The sequence below is a fragment of the Dendropsophus ebraccatus genome, chromosome 10 (assembly GCF_027789765.1).
Source record: "Dendropsophus ebraccatus isolate aDenEbr1 chromosome 10, aDenEbr1.pat, whole genome shotgun sequence".
Taxonomy (NCBI): Eukaryota; Metazoa; Chordata; class Amphibia; order Anura; family Hylidae; genus Dendropsophus; species Dendropsophus ebraccatus.
This window is the reverse complement of record NC_091463.1, coordinates 66,978,134-67,001,358: the sequence shown is the minus strand read 5'-3', so window position 1 is coordinate 67,001,358 and position 23,225 is coordinate 66,978,134. Positions and strand designations below refer to the sequence as shown.

General features: G+C 42.2%; 1 protein-coding gene across 3 annotated transcripts in view; it reads right to left on the bottom strand.

Annotated features, from left to right (window-relative positions):
* Positions 1 to 20,232, bottom strand: part of FGF13 (fibroblast growth factor 13) — a 296,379-nt gene extending 276,147 nt beyond the window's left edge. The window contains exon 1 of one of the 3 annotated variants that reach the window (XM_069943097.1): positions 20,146 to 20,232. The gene's annotated coding sequence lies outside the window, so the exon portion shown is untranslated. Of the gene's footprint in view, positions 1 to 19,622; positions 19,826 to 20,082 lie in introns of those variants that run through there. The other 2 variants (XM_069943096.1, XM_069943095.1) reach the window with 2 other exon arrangements.
* Positions 20,233 to 23,225: the final 2,993 nt, after the last annotated feature.

Below are 23,225 nucleotides of genomic sequence, written 5' to 3'. Positions count from 1 at the left end.
CTTTGCCTGCTGATTTTGTACTGCGCTGCCTGTGTGGATTTGACCCGGCTTGTTCACTACTCTTTTATGTTTGTTCGTCCGTCTCGTTCTGTGTGCACTTTATCAGTGTAGGGATCGTCTTCGTGGTTGTCCATGGCCGCCTAGGGCCGATTGAGGCAAGTAGGCAGGTGACAGTGGGTGGGTTCAGACCTAGGGCCCACTGTCTTGTCCTGTCTGTATCGCCCGATCCTGACATGGGGTCAATTAAAAGCTCAAAATGGCCAGAAAAAGAGAACTTTCATCTGAAACACGACAATCTATTCTTGTTCTTAGAAATGAAGGCTATTCCATGCAAGAAATTGCTAAGAAATTGAAGATTTCCTACAACGGTGTGTACTACTCCCTTCAGAGGACAGCACAAACAGGCTCTAACCAGAGTAGAAAAAAAGTGGGAGGCCGCGTTGCACAACTAAGCAAGAAGATAAGCACATTAGAGTCTCTAGTTTGAGAAACAGACGCCTCACAGGTCCCCAACTGGCATCTTTATTAAATAGTACCCGCAAAACACCAGTGTCAACATCTACAGTGAAGAGGCGGCTGCAGGATTTTGGCCTTCAGGGCAGAGTGGCAAAGAAAAAGCCATATCTGAGACTGGCCAATAAAAGAAAAAGATTAAGATGGGCAAAAGAACACAGACATTGGACAGAGGAAGACTGGAAAAAAGTGTTGTGGACGGATGAATCCAAGTTTGAGGTGTTTGGATTACAAAGAAGAACGTTTGTGAGACGCAGAACAAATGAAAAGATGCTGGAAGAATGCCTGACGCCATCTGTTAAGCATGGTGGAGGTAAAGTGATGGTCTGGGGTTGCTTTGGTGCTGGTAAGGTGGGAGATTTGTACAGGGTAAAAGGGATTCTGAATAAGGAAGGCTATCACTCAATTTTGCAACGCCATGCCATACCCAGTGGACAGCGCTTGATTGGAGCCAATTTCATCCTACAACAGGACAATGACCCTAAACACACCTCCAAATTGTGCAAGAACTATTTACAGCAGAAGCAGGCAGCTGGTATTCTATCGGTAATGGAGTGGCCAGCGCTGTCACCAGATCTGAACCCCATTGAGCTGTTGTGGAAGCAGCTTGACCGTATGGTACGCCAGAAGTGCCCATCCAACCAATCCAACTTGTGGGAGCTGCTTCTAGAAGCGTGGGGTGCAATTTCTCCAGCTTACCTCAACAGATTAATAGCTAGAATGCCAAAGGTGTGCAATGCTGTAATTGCTGCGAAAGGAGGATTCTTTGACGAAAGCAAAGTTTGATGTAAAAACAATGTTATTTCAAATACAAATCATTATTTCTAACCTTGTCAATGTCTTCACTCTATTTTCTATTCATTTCACAACGTATGGTGGTGAATAAGTGTGACTTTTCATGGAAAACACAAAATTGTTTGGGTGACCCCAAACTTTTGAACGGTAGTGTATATATAGTTTTATATAGTTTCAGGGTAGGTTCACACTATGAAATACGCTCAAAATTTCAAGTGGAGGCCGTGTGGCAGACTCCGCTTGAAGTTCCATCTGTCCCATTGACTCAATGATATTCTCAAACTCAATCCGCCGTCCACCCAAAGAATTGAGTTTGAGAATATCATTGAGTCAATGGGACAGCTGGAACTTCAAGTGGAGTCTGCTGCACTGTCTCCGCTTGAAATTTCCAAACGTATTCCATAGTGTAAGCATACACTCATAGTTATATATATTTTATTTAGATTTTTTTATTTGAAAAATAGGGAAAAGTAATGATTTTCATTTTTATACAGTGGATTCATTTATTTATTTTGTTACATCTTTTTACAGTACACTGCACTTATAATGTAAGTAGTGTATACTAATTCTTATGGTATTATTACAGTGTGCGGCTATAACTATAGCATCTAGGGATTATTTATTGCTTCCCCAGCAAGGTGAATATGTGTACAGGCGTGCACAACAGAATGCCAGGCACTGGTAACAGATAGCAGCTGGCAACCCTGGGTATAGACCAGACTCAGCTACTAATATCCCTCCATACTTATACAGGGCACATCTGCTGTAAAAACAGGGCAGATTAGATACACACACACACACACACACACACACACACATATATACACACACAGCCAGGGGCATGGCTAAGGGCTGATTGGCCCTGGTGCAAAATTTTAGTTTTGCCCCCCCCCCCCATAGTCACTCTAAGGTGACGCCCCCTAATGTGGCACTGGGTCCCCTCATGAACTGTACTACTGTCCCCTATTATTGATTGACTGTACTGTGTTATTCTCTAATTGTTTTCTAACCTTTGAATCAACAGCTGTATCCCTCCCTGTGTCCCCCTGTATATAGCAGACCAGTATCCCTCCCTGTGTCCCCCTGTATATAGTAGATCAGTATCCCTTCCTGTGTTCCCTGTATATAGCAGACCAGTATCTCTCCATGTCCCCCTGTATATAGCAGACCAGTATCTCTCCATGTCCCCCTGTATACAGCAGACCAGTATCTCTCCCTGTGCCCCCTGTATATAGTAGACAGTACTCCTCCCTGTGCCCCCTGTATATAGCAGACCAGTATCTCTCCATGTGCCCCCTGTATATAGCAGACCAGTATCTCACCATGTCCCCCTGTATATAGCAGACCAGTATCTCTCCATGTCCCCCTGTATACAGCAGACCAGTATCTCTCCCTGTGCCCCCTGTATATAGTAGACAGTACTCCTCCCTGTGCCCCCTGTATATAGCAGACCAGTATCTCTCCATGTGCCCCCTGTATATAGCAGACCAGTATCTCACCATGTCCCCCTGTATATAGCAGACCAGTATCTCTCCATGTCCCCCTGTATACAGCAGACCAGTATCTCTCCCTGTGCCCCCTGTATATAGTAGACAGTACTCCTCCATGTGCCCCCTGTATATAGCAGACCAGTACTCCTCCCTGTGCCCCCTGTATATAGCAGACCAGTACTTTAGCAGACCAGTATTTCTCCATGTCCCCCTGTATACAGCAGACCAGTATCCCTCCATGTCCCCCTGTGTATAGCAGACCAGTATCCCTCCATGTGTCCCCCTGTATATAGCAGACCAGTACTCCTCCATGTGCCCCCTGCTGCACTCCTCTCCTCCATGGTGTATGCTAGATCCTGCAGGGATGAGGCTCCTCCCCCTGGTCGGATCCCAACCCCATACCCCTCAGCTCTGCAGGATCCAGCATACACCACTGAGGAGAGGAGGATCGCAGCGTCCCTGCAGTCAGCACTTCACCTCTGAGCAACTTGAGTGGATCGCGCTGCTGCAATCCTCCTCTCATCTCCTCATCACTGTAGGCGGCTCCTGCAGGGTGGAGGCCCCTCCCCCAGACCAGGTCACGACCCCATACTCACTGATTCCTTCCTTTCTTGCTGCACAGCACTGTAACCTGGCCTGGGGGAGGGGCCTCCACCCTGCAGGAGCTGCTTACAGTGATGAGGAGATGAGAGGAGGATTGCAGCAGCGCTGCTGGGGGCCTACAGGAGGAAGTGCCGAGGGGGGCCGGCGGGCCCCCCTAGCGTAGGGGCCTGGTCACCATGGCGACCGTTGCGACCAATATAGCTACGCCACTGCACACAGCAGCTCTGCTGCTCTGGTACTAGGCCTCCCTCCCCTTCCTCTCTGCTCCGAGACAGACAGACAGCAGCTAGGAGACCAATTTGTGCCCCCAGTGACTGTGCAGCAGTAATAATCAGTCAGACCTTTGCCAGCATACTGCCCCTGCAGCTAGAGGCTGCACAGGGACAGGACTGTGTGTGTGTTCTCTTCTATACGTACATACACACCTGTTATTATTGCTACTTATGCTGCCATTTTAAGCACCTGTCTTTAGGTGTGGGGCCCTATATGAGGCCCAATATATTCTAGATATGGCCCTGAACAGATTGTTTTGTAACTGCATTAGCAATGGATGATGCCCATATCATGTCCTGATCTTTATTAATATTGTGCTCTACAAATCATTTTTAGCTCTGACAGAATAAACCTCCTCTATATCACTGCACAGGATCACAATGACATGCAGAATTATATAATGTTATTTTGTCACAATGATCACTATACTGCTTGACAGAACTCGACTTAAATGTCAAGTATACTTCAGATGCATTGCCGGAGAGGTCTTCTGCATAACACAAATCCTATCTGATTTTAGAAGTCTGCCTATAGAGCCCTCGCTGGTGTCCATCTCAGCCCTTTAATGTCACTTTTATTCTTACATTTAGATTGTACAATATGCAATTCATAAATGCGCTCTCATCACTACTTCCCTGCTGGGGAAAAAGTCTTCATAAGTAGAGAAAAGATTAAAGAAAAAACAGTACAACGTTACTTAAAGGGAACCTTCCTTGTGAAACATAATGGCTGATCTGCAGGCTTCATATGATAAAGAACTTAAATGTTTATGTAAGATCGGGGATGAATCTGATTCCAGTAGTTCTAGATTGCTTTGTTCATCAATACTTGGAATAGATCAAGAAGAAAGTGGGATATAAAGCAAAGAATTGTGCAGCCTTTGTATCCAAATACTCAATAAACTGAATAAAAAACTGCATGTGTGGATCCAGCCTTGGGGTCCATTCACACGTACAGTATTGCAGCAGATTTCATGCTGAAGCAAAATCTGGTCTGATACTTTGTAATGTCATGGCCGTGGATTTCCATACTGCTGTGAGAATGTAGCCAATGCCACTTAAAGGAGAAGTCTGGCCTGTTTTTTTTTTTTTTAAATGGCAGGGCTTGGGGGGGAAACAACAAACGGCACTAACTTAACTCTCTCCATGCCTGCAATCTGCCATGTGAATGGCCTCAGGAACACCGCTGGGCACCGGGATCCCAGCCAGTGACCGGGGCGGGATGCCGCTGCAGTCACTGATTGGCTGAGCGGGCTGTTTATCAGCCAGGTTGGGGCATTTTCTACCGATGTCATCACAACTCGGGGGAAAATGCCTTCTGTAGGGGGTAGGGGGCATGGGGAGAAGTAAACAAATCCATCATTTTCTCACATGCTATCTGACATCAATTTGTCATGGCTGGGCTTTAATTAATTGAATGCCAGGCTTTAAACAAGCTAATACATTACCTGCCCACACTCCCGCCTGCTTCTTCGACTCCAGGTGGCGGAGCAGGACAACGGTGAAGAAGCAGGTGAAGAAGAAGGTGGGTAATGTATTAGCTTGTTTAACCCCTTCAAGAACGAACTTATTTGGGCATTAATGACCAGGCTCATTTTTCAAAATCTGACCTGTCTCACTTTATGCGCTTATTGCTTAGTGATGCTTTAACGCAGTGCTTCTCAAACTTTTTCTACTGGAGCCTCACCCAACAGACCAAGGCAATGCCTGGGCCTCACCAGACTGAACAAGAGGGTGCCTGGGCCTCACTATCTGTGGTGAAAGTCCATTTAAAAGCTGAAAATAATGCTAGGGCTACTATTCACCCATCTCCCAAGCTCTATGTACTAATAAAGCAAGTACAAAATAAGTTAATAATGTTGCTAAAATTGATATTTTTGGAAACAGCAAAAGGACTGTGCCAATCATAGTCACTTTTGGGAAAACTGGCTCCCCAGCTGGGCCTCACCAACAACTAGGGGGCGCCTCACTGGTGACGCCCGCCTCACAGTTTGAGAAGCACTGCTTTAACGTATGCTAGTGATTCTGAGATTTTTGTAACATATGGTACTTTATGATAGTGGCAAAATTTGGTCACTGTCTTGTGTGTTTTTTTAAAAAAAACTTCAAAATATCATGAAAAATTTGCACTTTACAAACTTTGAAATTCTCTGCTTTTAAAAACAGAAATTCATATCACATAAATTAGTTACTAAGTCACATTTTCAATATGTCCTCTTTATTCTGGCTTCATTTCGTAAACATGTTTTACTTTTTTCGGATGTTACGGGGCTTAGAAATGTCTCAGCAAATTATCACATTTTCATGAAATATCCAAAACTGATTTATTTAGGGACCAGTTCTTTTTTTAAATGGATTTAGGAGGCTTGTATACTGGAAACCCCCATAAGTGACACCATTTTGGAAACTAGACACCTTAAAGAATTAATCTAAGGGTATAATGAGCATTTTAACCCTACAGTGGCTGGAGGAAAGTATTCACCATTAGGCTGGGTTCACACTACGTATACAGTATTTCAGTTAGTATTGTGGTCCTCATATTGCAACCAAAACCAGGAGTGGATTAAAAACACAGAAAGGATCTGTTCACACAATGGTGAAATTGAGTGGATGGCCGCCATATAACAGTAAATAACGGCCATTATTTCAATATAACAGCCGTTGTTTTAAAATAATAGCAAATATTTGCCATTAAATGGCGGCCATCCACTCAATTTCAACATTGTGTGAACAGATCCTTTCTGTGTTTTTAATCCACTCCTGGTTTTGGTTGCAATATGAGGACCACAATACTGACTGAAATATACGTAGTGTGAACCCAGCCTTTGGGTGTAAAAAAAAATGGAAAATAGAAATTTTCCAATAATATATTCGTTTACATTAAATTCTCATTTTGACAAGCAACATGAGAGAAAATGCACCCCATCATTTGTAACACAAGTTCTACTAAGTACTACGGTACCCCATATGTGGGCATAAACCACTGTATGGGTACACAGCCTGGCACAGAAGGGAAGGAGCGCCAATTAGCATTTCCAGTTCAGATTTTGCTGAAGAAGTTTCTGAGCACCCGGTGCGTTTGCAGTGCCCCTGTAGTGTCAGCAGAATAGAACCCCCCCAAAAGTCATCCCATTTTGGAAAGTACATTTCTCAAAGAATTCATCTTGGTGTGCGGTGAGCATTTTGACCCCACAGGTATGAAAGGAAAGTATTCAAAATTAGAACGTAAAAATTAAAAAATAGAATTTTTCCAATAATATGTTTGTTTAGGTTGAAACTTCTCAATTTCACAAGGAAATGGAGAAAAACAGCACCCTAAAATTTGTAAGGCAGGTTCTTCTGAGTACAATGGTACCCCATATGTGGGCATAAACCACTGTATGGGCACACAGCAGGGCTCAGAAGGGATGGAGCGCTAATTAGCATTTTCAGGGCAGATTTTGCTGAAGAAGTTTCTGAGCGCCAGGTGCGTTTACAGTGCCCCTGTAGTGTCAGCAGAATATTGTATTATGCATCATGCTGACAGGCAATCTGCATAGCCATGCCTGTCAGCATGATAGCATCTCCATGGTAAACATGGGGGCCTTCATTAGGCCCCCGGGATTACCATAGAGACCATTGAGGGACCGGATGGAGCCGCGGGACCTCTGTTCACGTAAGTGTGCCTGCGGCAGCCACCGGGGTCCGTTACATGCCACTGTCATGATATGACAGCGGCATTTAATGGGTTCAACTTCCCGGAGTGGAGAATCCTCCAATCCGGGTAGTTTCAGGGGGAGATCAGCTGTCACACTAACAGCTGATCCCCCGCTTTGCCGCCGCAAGGGGGTGGCAGAGCATTACGATACATACGCCCTTAAAAGGCATACATATCGGTATAAAGCCCATTAGTGACCGCCGTGAAAATACGTATTGGCGGTCACTAAGGGGTTCATGTAATATTTGTATGTCCAGCTGTATTGTATTGCCAGCGATCTCACCGCACAGCCCCAATGGAGGAGGAAGGGAGGATTCTCCCTTCTTGCAGCAGTATAAGTGCTGCGATTGCACTGATCGCAGCACTTATAGGGTTAACTGCCGAGTTCGGGGCTCGGCCTAGATCTCGGCAGTTGTGGCGAGTGCCCGGCTGTCACTGACAGCCGGGTCACCTGCGGATGACACGGGTGCAGCTCCTGTGCCCCTGTCATACCTGGGACGTGCCGGCACGTCCATCTGCACGAACGGTGTGCAGATTTGGACGTGACGGCATCCAATTAGTTAAGTGGCATTGGCTACAGTCTCACAGAGTTGATTTCGCATTAAAAGCTCAGTGTGAAATAAACTGCGATACTGTACGTGGGAAGCTACCCTTAAGGCCCTGTTACACAAAACGTTTATCGTCCTTACTTGGCTGAATACCGGCCATTCATGTTACTGATGTAATAGTGCATGCTGAAAGATAATGATCCACCAACATGCACAATGTCAGCTAATCGTGGTCTTTCAACATGCTAAAAAATCCTTATCATGTCAGCAATAGTCTTCTGCTCGTCGCTCCGTTTAATAGAAGTGGCGGCAACAGACTGCCACCGACTTTAATGGGCCACCTTAACAATCTAAGGATCGTTTGGGCAACCCTTCCCGCTGCTAACTTCTCACTGGCAGCAAGCGAGGTCGATGGGGGAAGCGGACACTGACCTGACAGGTCAACGCTTGGTTCCCACATAAAACCGTAGTGAGTAATACAGTCTTTATAGCTAAAATCTGATACTGGCTCTTTAAACTGCCCCCTGCAGGAAAATCCTTCATTTAGGTCTGGGTGGTGTGTGTAAGAAATAAGGGATCTGCCCTGTGTGTATAAAAGCCCTGGTGATTTACAAATCTAAGCCATACCTCCTAACATATGAATCCCAATTTGTGGGACATACTGGATAATCTCCAGTAGGACAGCCACAACAAAACTAGGACATTTGTTAGGTGCAGCTAAGTGTTTTTGTGGTGTAGCTGTGCACATTAGTGTTATACTTTTCATAGTAGCATAGGGCAAACCTGATGTGGGTACTAGGCATTAAAGGGATTATCCAGCGCTACAAAAACATGGCCACTTTTGCCCCACTCTTGTTTCCAGTTCAGATGTCATTTGCAGTTAAGCTCCATTTACTTTAATGAGTTTCAAATCTCATCCGATCTGGAGACAAAAGTGGTGCAAAAGTGGCCATGTTTTTGTAGCACTGGATAACCTCTTTAGGCTGGGTTCACACTACGTATATTTCAGTCAGTATTGTGGTCCTCATATTGCAACCAAAACCAGGAGTGGACTAAAAACACAGAAAGGCTCTGTCCACACAATGTTGAAATTGAGTGGATGGCCGCCATATAACGGTAAATAACTGCCATTATTTCAATATAACAGCCGTTGTTATATATATATATATATATATATATATATATATATATATATATATATACGTAGTGTGAAAACAGCATCAAGCTGCATGTGAAAGTTTGTGAAACACAGATACCAGGAGGTAAACGTGCCACATTCAACCCTTTTGTAGCTTAATTACAGACTTTGCTTTGGGTTTTGAAAGAGACGCAACAAGAGATACAAAATGACCGCTGGCCAGGCATCTGTATTGTAGTATCCTCATGTGCATTGTGTCTGCAGTAAAGCTGTGAAAGAGGGGAGTGCTGTAAGTGTGGTGTCCTACCACGGGACGCACTGTTCCTTCTAATCTGGGACAGATGGCGTTTGTGCACCCTAGAAGGAGGGGACGAGCCAGCCAGGACAGCGGGGAACAGTAATGTGGAGCAGTGAGGCACCCCCAGGGGCCAAAGCAGCAACAGCACCGGGCCCCTGCAAGTGGGCTCCGACATCTGAAGAATACAGCCAGTGAAGAGAGTGGGTGCAGAGGCGGCCCAGAGCATGGGACGGCGCCACAGCCCTAAAACTCTCTCCTCCTCTGCTCCAGCGCTGGTGCTTGCTATGGTCGCTGACCGGCTAAGCAAGCCTAACAAGTCACACCCTAGGTCCCTCTAAGATTTTGAAGCGCCCAGAACCAGGGGATAGGAGCTGTAGAATACCATCACTAGAGCAGGAGAGGTGGGAGCCTGTTAATTATTTCATCCCCCAACCCCCCTTCCCCAGCCCGGAGTTCTTCTTCAAAGTCTTTACAGAAGAAAAACTTTGAAGCATAGTAAAAATAGATAGATAGATAGATAGATAGATAGATAGATAGATAGATACTGCAATATTGCAAAGAAAAGGAATGTACAAGTATATTGTATAAAGAAGAATCCAAGTGCTATTGCTCCAGGTGTAACTTCACTACAGGACTCCAGGACATGCAAACTTTTGCAGTATCATTACGAAATATGGTGCCTTTCATATTTTGAAGACTTCAAAGAAATTGTTGCAGAATTTAATTTATTTACTGATTAAAGACCAAGATCCATTAATTAATGTTTAAACAATAAATGTATAGATCATTTCAGAAATGGGAGACACTGCATGCTTACAACATTACACTCCTCACTGGACACAAGATTCGTCAAACATAATCAGCCTTTAACCTGTCGCCTGCGATCTAATTTTGGTTCTGTGCACAGGGAGATAAAGTGACTTATGTAAGGTCACAAGAAGCCAGATTGGAAATTGAAAACTGAGTCTATTGCTCAGACTTAGTGTCTCATTCAGTGTGTGTCCTAAGTGTCTGCGGTATTTATATAATAAGAAAACATGCTTTCAGGCTATAGGGCAATAAAGGGGACTTTTCTCTTAGCAATTTATTTAGGGCAATAGCAGAGTGCAGAGAGCAGAAGTTTTTGAATAAAAGTACAGAGAATAGAAAAGTTTTTAAAACTATAAGCCCATACAGCTACATTTAGGTTGTTTGTCATTTGTTATTGTCAATAAAATTAACTTTTGATGTCAAGAATATAAAAAAAAAAGTTGTTCCCGGCTACCCATGCATGTTCATAGTATTAGGTGTGATCATTGGAGGTGAGGGTGGGCCAAACAGTGCTCTGTCCCTAGTGCTCCAAAGGCGCTAATTTGCATATTTTTATAGGATTGACTTTCATGAAAATGGTGGGACTTTGACAAGGGTCAAAGAGCAATGCCAGATCGGTCCACATTAAGCAGTGGAACTGGTCCCAGGATCCCCGCCTGTTGTTGTGATGTGATGGCGTCACGACTTAGGGGAAAAGATTTGTCTTGGCTTATGGACCGGCCACTCAGCCAATCAGTGACTTGAGTAGCATCCCACCGCAGTCACTGACTGGCTGAGCCACCAGTCCATCATCCGGGTTGTGACGTGTCAGCGACGGAGATCCCAGAGCCTGATAGGGGTCCTGAGGCTAGTAAGTAAGTTAGGTGAGGTGAGGTAAGTTCCTACTTGTTATTAAATTTCCCCCTGCCGGCTGCAGGACTTCCTAGGTTCACACTGACACTATGTTAAAATGGCAGCAACAATGTACGTTATATAGACTATGACGGCCCTTAGTATGGAAGACAGCCATCGTTTTTACACATTGTAAACCTGTACTGTAATGCTACAGAGTAGATTTTAAAGTATGATCCTTGGGGTGCTCATCACAAACACCGCTGTTTATCAATTCCTATGCACTGCCTTCATATTAGGTGAAATCTACTATCCCCAGTGATGAAACAGAAGACACTGACATGGCTATATGAAGAGTTAATACACCTCTTCCACCCTTCGGAATGACATAGATGCTGTTCAAAAGTAAATTGCAACCGGCTTATCTAGAGAGATCAGCAATGTGAATCCTATGAGAAAAGATTCCAAATCAATTATTTCTAATGACAAAATCCAGGACGGTCCCATGAAAGCCAAGACACATGGAAATATTCTGCACTTGCACAATAAAGAGAAAAATAACCTCTGAGGATTCATTCATCTAATTGTATCATTAAAGAGTATAGCGAGATGCACAATGTTCTGCCTGATTCTGTCTATGGACTTATATATAACACAGCCAGTATATACCTGAAGCATCAAAGCAAGAACAGGCAGTTCTGTTATTCTAAAGCACATTTTCTGCAAGAGAGAACAATCTCTAAGATGTGTTTATTATTAGCAAAATCTAACTCCCGATTGTGAAGTTACAACAGATCTATGAAAGGCGGGGTTCTTTAGCTGCTATAGAACCACAAATCCCATGATTACTTATATTATTGACACCCTCTCTTAATAGGGAAAAGTGATATAATGGGGGGGGGGGCATTAAAAACAGCATTTTTCACTATGTTATTAGCTTTAAATGGAATATATATATATATATATATATATATATATATATATAGTGAGACACTGAAGGGGTTAATCCTGGATGGTCGCTATGTTTCACCTGTATTCAGCTATTACACCTACTAGGACTGAGGGAAGTTCATGTCTCACTATCTGAGACATGGAAAAACCAGGGATGTGTTGTGATCTCCAGCAAAGGTAGTTGCTGGGGATGTATTGATAAAATGTGTTTGGGCCTGGTTTTTAGGAATGGATGGCAGGCTTGGTAGTGGGGCAGGAATGGATGGCAGGCTTGGTAGTGGGGCAGGAATGGATGGCAGGCTTGGTAGTGGGGCAGGAATGGATGGCAGGCTTGGTAGTGGGGCAGGAATGGATGGCAGGCTTGGTAGTGGGGCAGGAATGGATGGCAGGCTTGGTAGTGGGGCAGGAATGGATGGCAGGCTTGGTAGTGGGGCAGGAATGGATGGCAGGCTTGGTAGTGGGGCAGGAATGGATGGCAGGCTTGGTAGTGGGGCTGTCCATTCCACTTCCTCCACTCCAGATATTGTTTGGCATCAGACGCCACAGGTGCTGAGGCTGGATCATCAGCAGCTCCATAAAGTGTTGCAGAGCCATGGACAGAGGGAGGCTGGGTGTAGCTGAGTGTGCTGGAAGGCTGCAGCCTCAGGAGAAACCATATACCTGACTAAGGTAAAATACTGGACTGTATACAATATGTTATGTTCGTGCGACTGCAGCGAGTCGTAGCGTATAGACAGGGCAGTCTTCTGTTTAGTTAGTGCTGGACAAGCAGAGTTTATTTTGTGTTATGCCTAAAGCCAAGGCTGTTTATTTGCTTTCTTGCATGGGATAATAAACACAGGCAAAGCCTGTACTTGGACTTATTCGTTTGAGCCTGTTGACTGCTGTTCACACTGCAATCCTGCACTCTACCGAGCAAATCCTCCCACTATATATATAGTGTGAATATATATATATATATATATATATATATATATATATATATGCACATTCTGGAGAAGATTATTGCATTGTTTACTCATCTGCCTGTTTTAAAGCCACCAATAATCTACTTGTTTATTGTGATAACCGCTATATTTCCTTATGAGCAACAATTTCCAGAATACATTGTTTTCTCTCATTTGTACATCACAGCCCTCCCACCCTGCTCATCCCACTCCACAACACTTCTTCCAAGTCCCATCCCATAGCTGATGTAAAACGTCGTTCCACACAGCAAGCCTGCAAAAGCTGCTGCATTTTCTGTCTGCTCCTCTGCTTGTGGCATTGTTCAGTGCATGGCAGCATGCTGAAAACACCTCATTAATCTCTAAATGTCCCAATAAAGATTTATATGTATTTGTGTATATGACTTTGATATGTAGAAGTAAACTGTAGGGGTTGGTCAGAGGGGGTGACATCACTTAGGGGGTGACAAGACCCAGCAAAGTGTCCTAGAAAAAGAAAGGACCCAGGGAGCTGGAGACAATACCATATTATGTAATTCTTCCTATTTCAACTTACTGTCAGGGACAAATGAAACAAAACATCCTGAAGCCAGAACAGTTAGTTATAATGCTATATTAGTAAGTGATATATCTTATATATCTATGTTTCTATCTTGGGGTTATAGTTTTATTAACTATTTTCTGATACCAGAATAAGTCTTTAAGTTACACGTCTTGGATAACATTTATTTCTGCCTAGAGTACTGTAATGTGTATCCTTTGTTCATGGACTAATATAAGGGTTGTAGTCCTCATGATGAATGTACTGCCTTTACTTTATGTTAAAATGTAAAAAACAAAAAAAAAAAAAAAAAGTTTTGACAAAATTCTGGCATATGGCATTTCTCCCCCTTTTTACTGTGGTAACCATGTGGGATAAATAACATTATATCTTAAAGGGATTGTACACCAAAAAAATTTTTTCTTTCAAATCAACTGTTGCCATAAAGTGCCAGAGATTTGTAATTTACTTCTATTAAAAAATCTCAAGCCTTCCAGTACTTATCAGCTGCTGTATGCCCAACAGGAAGTTGTATTATTTCCAGTCTGGAGAGCAGGAGAGATTTTCTATGGGGATTTGCTGCTGCCCTGGACAGTTCCTGACATGGACAGAGGAGGCAATAGAGAGCACTGTGTCAGACAGGAAAGGAAACACCACTTCCTGCAGGACACACAGCAGCTAATTAGTACTGGAAGACTTAAGATTTTTTTAATAGTAGTGAATTACAAATCTCTGGCACTTTATGGAACCAGTTGATTTAAAAGAAAAAAAAAATTGGTAACCCCTAAATTACCCATGCCATATGGGTATGGCATGTGCGCCTGTTACTAGATGGTACTACATATACGTCCTCACCATTAATGACAGGCAGCAGCCATTGTGGCATTTAAGTGTCCTATCACTTACCAATCGGGACCCCTGATTGTTTACCCTGACTGCCGCAGTAGTTATAACTTACCCCGTGCGGTCTAATCTCTGCCTCTTCCGAACTATTAATCATATTTCTGATCTTGGACGGTAAGCATAGTATGCCATTGTAAAGTACAATTGCTGTAGCAAAAATGCTCAGATGAGTCTGTAGGTGAAAAAATGCAGCGCTATGGCCTTAAACATAAGGAGGAAAAAACAAAAGTGCAAAAATGAAGAGTGGCTGATGAGGGAAGGGGTTAAGTTACTACTAATATTACTAATATTCTAGCATGCTTTTAATTTATTGGGGAAAATACAGTTCCACAATAGGACTCGTGGGAATTAGGTAAATCACAGCCTTGGATCTCTAATTGACAGCCACTTTAAGGTTTGGAAGCTATCTAAAATGTGTCACGCTGTCAGCAAGCTTCCAACTTTCTGCTGATTAGACTGGCAGCTGTAGGTGACAACTGATTTTTTTGTTTCCAGAAGATGAATTTAAGTATTTTTGCTTGTTTTATTGGAATTTAAATTAACTTAATCACCACTTAATCTTTATAATAGTAAAGTGAACTAAACAACCTAATTGGCATTTTAAATAAAGTGAAGATTGACCACAAGCAGCACTGAGGATGAAGGTAAGAAAATTCCCTTCATACTCAGTGTTGCTGGCCCTATGGGAAAATAGGCGGTTAGTCTTCTAAACTGCTCTGCGGTTCCAACGTTAGGTCCCGCATTACACTTCTCTGGTCTCCAATCCCCGGCCGCTTCCTGGTCTATGACGTGGCTTGAGACATGACGTTTAAAGCCCACTTAGCGGCTGAATGTTTAAAACCGTTACAGCCACTGAACTGATGAGCGGGATTGAAACATCATGTCTCCAGCCGCGTCATAGACTAGGAAACAGCTGGGCACCAGAGACCTGAGCAGCGCGATGGGGGACTCAGCACTGGAACTGGGAAGGTAAGTGGAAATCGTTGTTTTCATCCTATAGTGAAACAAGCCCTTTTGCCTGGAGTACCCCTTTAATTGCCCTTTAATGTGAACCTGTCTTCACCTACATCACCAACATAACCTGAATCACATATAAAACTTCTCCTGCTCTGGGCAGTTCGTGTCTCGGCCAGAGATGTCAGCAGAGAGCACTGTGTCAGACTGAAAGTAAAACAACATTTCTTGTATGACATTTAGTAGCTGATAAGTATGGGAAAACTTGAGTTTTTTAAATAGAAGTAAATTACAAATCTATATAACTTTCTGATATCAGTTGATTTGAAAGAAAAAGATTTTCACTGGACAACCCCTTTAAGGATGAACTTGCACCCATCACAAATTTTTAACGTATCCTTTGGCTATTTCATAAATGCTTTACTATAAGAATATCCCTGTAAATACTGCGAGTAAATGGTGAATGCAGTTATGTGACTAAATCTATATGGTGTAGGGTTCAAAACTTTTTCACAGGTAAGGGCTCATGTACATAAGTCAGTTATATACTTGATCACATTTTATCTGTGTTATGGATGTATTGTCCCCCAGAAACATCGTAAGGCCATGTTCAGACAACGTATGTTTTGCATAAATCACAGTTGTTGTTGCAATTTGCAACAAAGGCCATAATTTATACAAAACATATGTTCTATTTGAATGAATGCAATCACAGCCAAAGTGTATAAACATAGTATACGCTCCGTCTGGGAATCCATTCGGCCGCACGAAAAACTCACATGTCAGTTTTCTGCGGCTGCTATTTATTGAATAGCGGCCACAGAGATATGACGGTTCACATAATGGAGCTCCTGCCGCACGCTCCATTGTGTGCAGCGACGAATTGGGATGCAGGTGCACAGGGGTGCGCTCGCATCCCAATTCAACATAAATGAAGATCATCCGGCAGGTAAAGCAGTACCGACCGGGATGATCTTCTCTGACACTGGTCAGTGTTATACGCTGTGTGAACATGGCCTAATAGTAATTTGCAGTAGGGATAAGCTCTAAGGTTAAAGTAACATGGAATGCTTACTTTACCATTCATTTACACCATGTTATAGTTAGCCTGACAACCTATGCAGTGCCGTGGAGTCTTCCCCTTCCATAGACTCCGTAATATGCAGGACATGGGAATAAGCCTTTAGAAGAATGATGGGCCAGCATGTTCTAAATTGTCAAATATGTGTATAGTGCTCTTGAATATGTCTTCTATTTTGCATATTTCATACATCTTTGATCATTTTGGAGTTTACAGCTTTGACAGAATTGTCAGGGGGAACTTTATTGCAAATTAGTGTATGAAAAATAGGCTCAGGTGATGCGAATATAAGGAAGTGTGAATTATGTGTGGAGGTGGCGTATAGAGCTCCTTATCTCAAACCTTTTAAGCCTGGTACTTGATACCACTACACTGAACTACAGATAGTCAACCAAATGGTAAAAGCCCAATATCTCAGGAACAGAGGGGCATAGCAAGCATCTATCAGGGCACCCCATAACACATTACAACAAAAAAAGGGGAAGGGGCAAATAATCATAATATACGCTTATAGGGGGAGATTTATCAAACTGGTGTAAAGTAGAATTGGCTCAGTCGCCCCTAGCAACCAATCAGATTCCACTTTCTATTTTTCAAAGAATCTGTGAGGAATAAAAAATGGAATCTGATTGGTTGCTAGGGGCAACTAAGACAATTCTACTTTATACCAGTTTGATAAATCTCCCGCCTATAGTTTACTATGCAACCTCATAGCTTGTGTGGTAAAGGTTATTATTTACCCCTAGAGGTAAGGCTCTATATGAAACTGTACAGAGGCCCCATAGAAATTTTTGGCAGTTCTATTCTGTGTGATAGGGTCATGTGCGGGAGCTCTTAATATTTCAGTGAATCTGCAGATAAGGCAGCTTGGTATTCTCGCTCTTTGGGTGTTGCTTGATAAACTCATTAAATGTTAAGGGCAGCAAGCTAACTATCTTATCAGATACCAACTAATAGAAGTGTTTCAAAAAATCCTGTGACACTTGGGACTGGCATACAGACGGCCGAGAGTACCTGCAACCCATGCAGATCTATTTCCAGTCATCATTTTGTGCGGCTGATGTTCAAGGACTCTAAGATTACCACCGAAACATGCAAATGATGGCTCTATAGCAACAGGTCTTTCTATTATTATATAGGAATGAAATGGGGAATCTACCATAAACTATGGGCATAGAGTGGTGAGAATAGGAGGCTGCACTGGACCTATAGTCGTTTATGTGCTCTTCCTTTGTTCTATATTGAAAGATAGATTAGAATTACTATATGATAATATCTTGCAGTAGAGCAGGGGTGCACAAAATCGGGATCTAAAGTACCTGGCATTCAGGAGGCAAGCACTAGACTTTTAGCCCGGTGCCACGGGACATATATGCACCAATGTAGAATAGCGGATCGGGCAGCCGTCAGTTCTTTGCTCCATTATTTACTCACATAGGCTGCAGGCACTTCAGGCCGAAGGGCCCCAGAGATGCAATATCCTCACTAGATAATCTGACATCATTACAATAAGAGAAATGTATTATTGTATGGTAGCACAGGGGGTATAATAACTATATGGGGGTAGAGGGGCTATAATAACTATATTGGGGCACAGGGGACATAATTATATAGGGGAATATGAGGCAGTATAACTATATGGGGCACTTGGAGAATTATGATTTTATAGGAACACAGGGGACCTTATTACTGTTTGTGGGAAAAGGGGTCTTTATAACTATATGAGGGTAACCAGAAACATATTAGTGAGTACATATGGTAATACATTTCAATGGAATCTGTGCTGTCCTGTGGGACAAGCATTTTAGGCAGCTTATGATTTATTGCAGCCCCTTGAAGTAGAACAATATGACAGTGCGGCCCTCAGCCAAAAAGGCAGTAGGGTGACAAAATGTTACTTACATGTGCCCTTACAGCAACCTATGAGCCACATATAAACGTAACTGAGTTCAATGAATAAAGATTTTATCTGCAGTATTGGGTAAATTATTTATAAAACATTAGAAGAGATTTACCAAAACTAGTGTGAATATAAGTGGTAGTTATAGACAAGAGGTGCCGCTGTGCAAGAACAATATATTGACAATGCACAAAAGACTATAGCAATATCTGGTAGATCAGACTCTATCAATGGATTTGAGCCATAAGAGCTGATAAGAGCTGCTATTTCTGATTTTATCGGTATGGCATCAGAGCCCCCTTCGGCATGAGAGTCTCAGCTGCAGCTATGGGATGCCTGCTCCAGAAATAAAATTGGGACCTATGGCAACCAATCATTTTCCAGATCTCACTTTTCAGAGACCTTTTTTTTTTTTTAAGTAAAAACCTCATTCTGATTGTTTCTATGATCACAATGAAATTTTAATAACTAATCAAGCTTTTCAATATCTCTATGTACAAAGAACTCAGTATGTATCATATCCATTTGGTTACATAAATGACCTCCCTTTTTCCCACTTGTGCCCTATAGTGCTGGTCCCTGAGGATAGGTCATTGAGTTGAAAACTAAATTCATAGAACATGAAATTTTTGCTGCTTGTAAGCCAGTTTTCTAGAGTACAAAAGTCTAAGAACCAAATTTATGGTATATTTTCACCAGAAAACAAGAGTAAAAGTTCTTTTGTGCAAAAACAGCAGTTTTGCACCATACCTGTCACTTCTTAAAAAGTGGGTGGGTCTTAACAGGAAAGGGGCTTTGCCTTTCATGGCCTGGCTCTTTTACCTAATTTCTGCCAGAAATTGACGTAGATGGCAGATTGTGGCACATGTACAGACACAGATGCGACAAATTTATTAACACGTCTGTCTTCCAATAATTGTAAAGCAACTTACAGTACTCCAGCATAGTTTGGCTAAAGACTTACATGTAAATTGGTGTTTTTTGTTTATTTTTTTTTATGTTTTCCTCTTGATGTCTGGTTATCTGAAATTTAGGGGCACAAAATCCCACACTTAACCCCAATGAAAAGGAGACCCTTAGCTACAACAGCAACCAATGGCAATAAACAACATTATAGATAATAAATTGTATGATAGAGATAGATAGATAGATGATAGAATATTCTTAGTAAAAAAAATAAATTATTAACAATAATAATAATACTAATAATAATAATAAATGTAGTTATAGGTAATGTAGTGTGTTTGTTTTTGCAAAAGTTTATAAATAATAAAGTATAATAAAGTGCCAAAGTGTATTCCTTAGATAGATAGATAGATAGATAGATAGATAAATAGATAGAGTCCCTACCTGGCTGCTGTGATCCGTCAGGTTTTCCCAACCGAATACAACATGTAGCCAGTAAAACACAATGGAACCTCTCAGTCTCCTTCAGTAGGACAGATCCTAGACAATCCTTTGTGTCACTGCCTGTTATTAATATTGTCCACAAAAGTAAGTTGATTAAATACGGGATCGATGTCAAGAGCAATTACCGGGGTCATCAGCTGAACGCAGTTCACACTAGAGTAATCTGAAAAGTGGCAAGTCACAGGCTGTATATTGCTTCTATTTTTAGGGAAACTGAATTCCTCTGACTGGTCTTTTTCTCTCCAAGTTGCTCTAACTAAGTGCAGAAGACAGCTGTGTGGAGATCATCTTACAAGACTAAGGCTTCACCAGGTTAAAGAAACACACATAAAATACATACGTATGTACTGTTGAACATACATGTATGAATCATATTTAATCATATTTGTACTCTTCGTGCCTGGGACTCCTTCGTGTTGCATTGATAGACGAGAGGAGCTCAGAAGTTGCTTGAAGGATTTACCTTGGCATGGGTTCCAGAGAACGTCAGAAGTCATGGAGAAAAGCCACTGGGTCTAGAATGGGTTAAGGAAGGTTGAGTCTCTGCTGCTGTAAAGTAACAGTATACTGCCGGTGATGTAATGATTAATGCACTGACATGCGCTGTGTCTGGTTGTTTACTTGTAGTGAGTTCATGGCATTTGTAATATTAGTAAGACTATGATGTTCAACAATTAAGCCCCTTCGACTTTGATCTCACAGATATCTACGGTTATTGCATGCTTAGTATGATATCCGATTTAGTCACACCCCATTCACACAGATTTAACTACATAGTATTTAACTGTATCCTGTTCTGAAGCAGGACAGAAAAGAGGGAAGCTTCATCATGTTTGTCTTCTGTTGCATCATGTTTTATTGGTAACTTACTAAAAAATAAAAACCATGGAATGTTTGTACCTTAGTTCTCAAAGTAATGGAAAACATTAAACATTAATTGGACAGGAGTAACAGCCTGCTCAACCAATGACTGGCCGCAGTGCTGTCACGTCTGATTAGATGAGCATGCTGTCACTCTCAAAACGAGAGTGAAAGCCTGCTCAGCCAATCACTGGCCATGGTGTTGTCTTAGTCAGTGATTGGCTATGTGGGCTGTCACTCCCAAAACCAAACACTACTCAGCCAAACACTAACTGAGAATGGACAGAGCTGTAGCCAATAATTGGCTGAGTGGGCTCTCACTCTCACCCTCAGCTCAGCCAATCACTGGACTCAGTGCTGTCCTGTTTCAATCAGTGAGTGGGCTGTCACTCCCAAAACCAAACACTGCTCAGCCAAAGGGGACAGCGCCGCAGCCAATAATTGGCTGAGTGGGCTGTCAATCTCATCTCAGAATCACCCTCATCGCTGTCCCATTTCAGTCAGTAATTGGCTGATTGGGCTCAATGTGGCTTTAGGGGACATCAAAGTCTGGAGAAAGAGGACACCAGGGAATACGGACAGGTGAGTATTGATAGAACTTGCTGAACCACACTAAAACAGCTAAATGTCTGCAATGGTTCAGCTATTTTAGTGAGGTTGGCCTCAACTTTGCCTCAAAGTTTGCCGAACCTGCCAAACCAAATGTTTGAAAAGTTTGCTCATGTCTAGTTATTACCAATGGAATGTTAAATGACATAAAGATGCAGACACACTATATAGTCAAATATTGGCATTGCCTTGTCCAAATATCTCCATATGCTTTGTACTATGTAATGAAACACTTCAATAAAAAGGAAAATTAATAAAAAAAAAGTTTTAGTTGGTTGATTTGGTTGGTTTTAAGTGTTCATTCCTCTACCCATCACTAGACAACCTCTCATCTAAGCACTCCATCTAAGGCTTCATTCACATGGAGCAAAACTGGCAGAATGGAAGGCTTGTGCGCCTCCTCTCTCCGTGCTGAAGAATGGACATGTCCATTCTTCAGCACTGAGAGAGAAGACGCGTGAGCCTCCCATAGAGTGTCATTATGGCAGGGAGGCTGACGGGATTCCTCCGCCGCGGAACTCCGTATGAACGGAGCCAAATGGGGAGAGAAACGCTTAGCTGAGCACTTCCCCCAACTTTTTCCAGTGATCATTGCAATCTGAACACTCAGGCCCCACCCAATTTAACCTTTTTCCATACTGTATGACATGTCAATTTTTCTTTTTTTATTCTTAAATAATAGTAGAGTAGCCTTCAACAAAATGTGCACCCTGTTAATAAACATACTACAGACTGCACTGCCGGAGAGACTGGTGTAATAATCCTTCTCATAGTCTCCCAGGAAACATTAGTGTGTGAAGAGAAGCGACACATCTGTGCATGTCATCTGCAAACCACCTATCCATATGCCATATAGATGCCATAAAGAAGAGTCTCACACTCACATGCCTCTTATAAGCCAAAGCAATGAACATCTACAAATTCAGAGGATTGACCTATATATTGTATGGTCACCTATTAATTTGATAAGGCACTGTGCAGTACAATATTTCCCCTACAGCAGCCATTGAAGGTGAAATGTGCCTGCAGCTGCCCCAAACGACAGCCCGTTTCAATAGCCAGACCCTACTGTGATCAGTTAAGGCTCACTTTTGGCAGTCAGTTGTTGGGAAGCACATGCGTTTGTTATACACCAGGCAATAGGATCCTGATTAGTACAGTTCCTGGCGAAAGGGAAATAACTATGTAGCATACCTATAAAATCTGTTTCTGCAGCACACATCTACTCTTACGCCTCCTGAAAAAACCCCAGGGTGAAGGAACAATGCCAATGGAAAATAATGTGCATTTATAGTTTTTAAGCCTTATGATTGCTGTCTACTAACCATTATGTGCACAGGGTGAATGCCTTGTATTTTCTTAGAATTCACATTGTTGTTTAACCCTTTATGGAGATCTTGGGTCTTGAGGACATATTAATGTTTTTTCTTAATAGGTTTTAGTTTTTTCACCAACATTGCTATGTAATGGCAAGGGGATAACTAGCAGATCGGGGAGGGCCCAACCACTGGGACCCTAGCCAATCCCAACAGTGCAGGAAAATCAAAGCCCTGACTAAATTGTATGCATTGCACATATATCACATATATGGTAAGAGCTTTATTCATTCTCCATAGGGCTTCTAAACATTGCCTAACTTTGGAACTAGAATATCCCTTTAAGGATACCAATCATAGATGTTTTAGTCATTTACTTATTTTTCAAAATAAAGCAGTGGGAAGCGGTAATTGAATTTTTGTAAATTTTCTTTCAGATTTTATATTTTTTTAACATTTCATTAATCTTTTTTACATTTTTTTTTCCACTTTAAAATCTAAATCAACAGTCGATGTGTAATAAAGCAAGTTTGCAATATACATTTAATATTTGTGTTATTGTTGTTGTTATCTTGCTGTAAAACGAAGCTGAACTTACCAGAAATCCAGGTCCAGTCTCCTAAAGGCAGATTTTCTGACTTGTGCTGGTTGAAAAAAAGAGACTAAACACAGGAATTTCGGCCAGTACAGAGAGTCACAGCTCAATGTGTCCATCAATCACATGACTGCCTTCTCTCTGTGAGCGCTCAGATGGCCT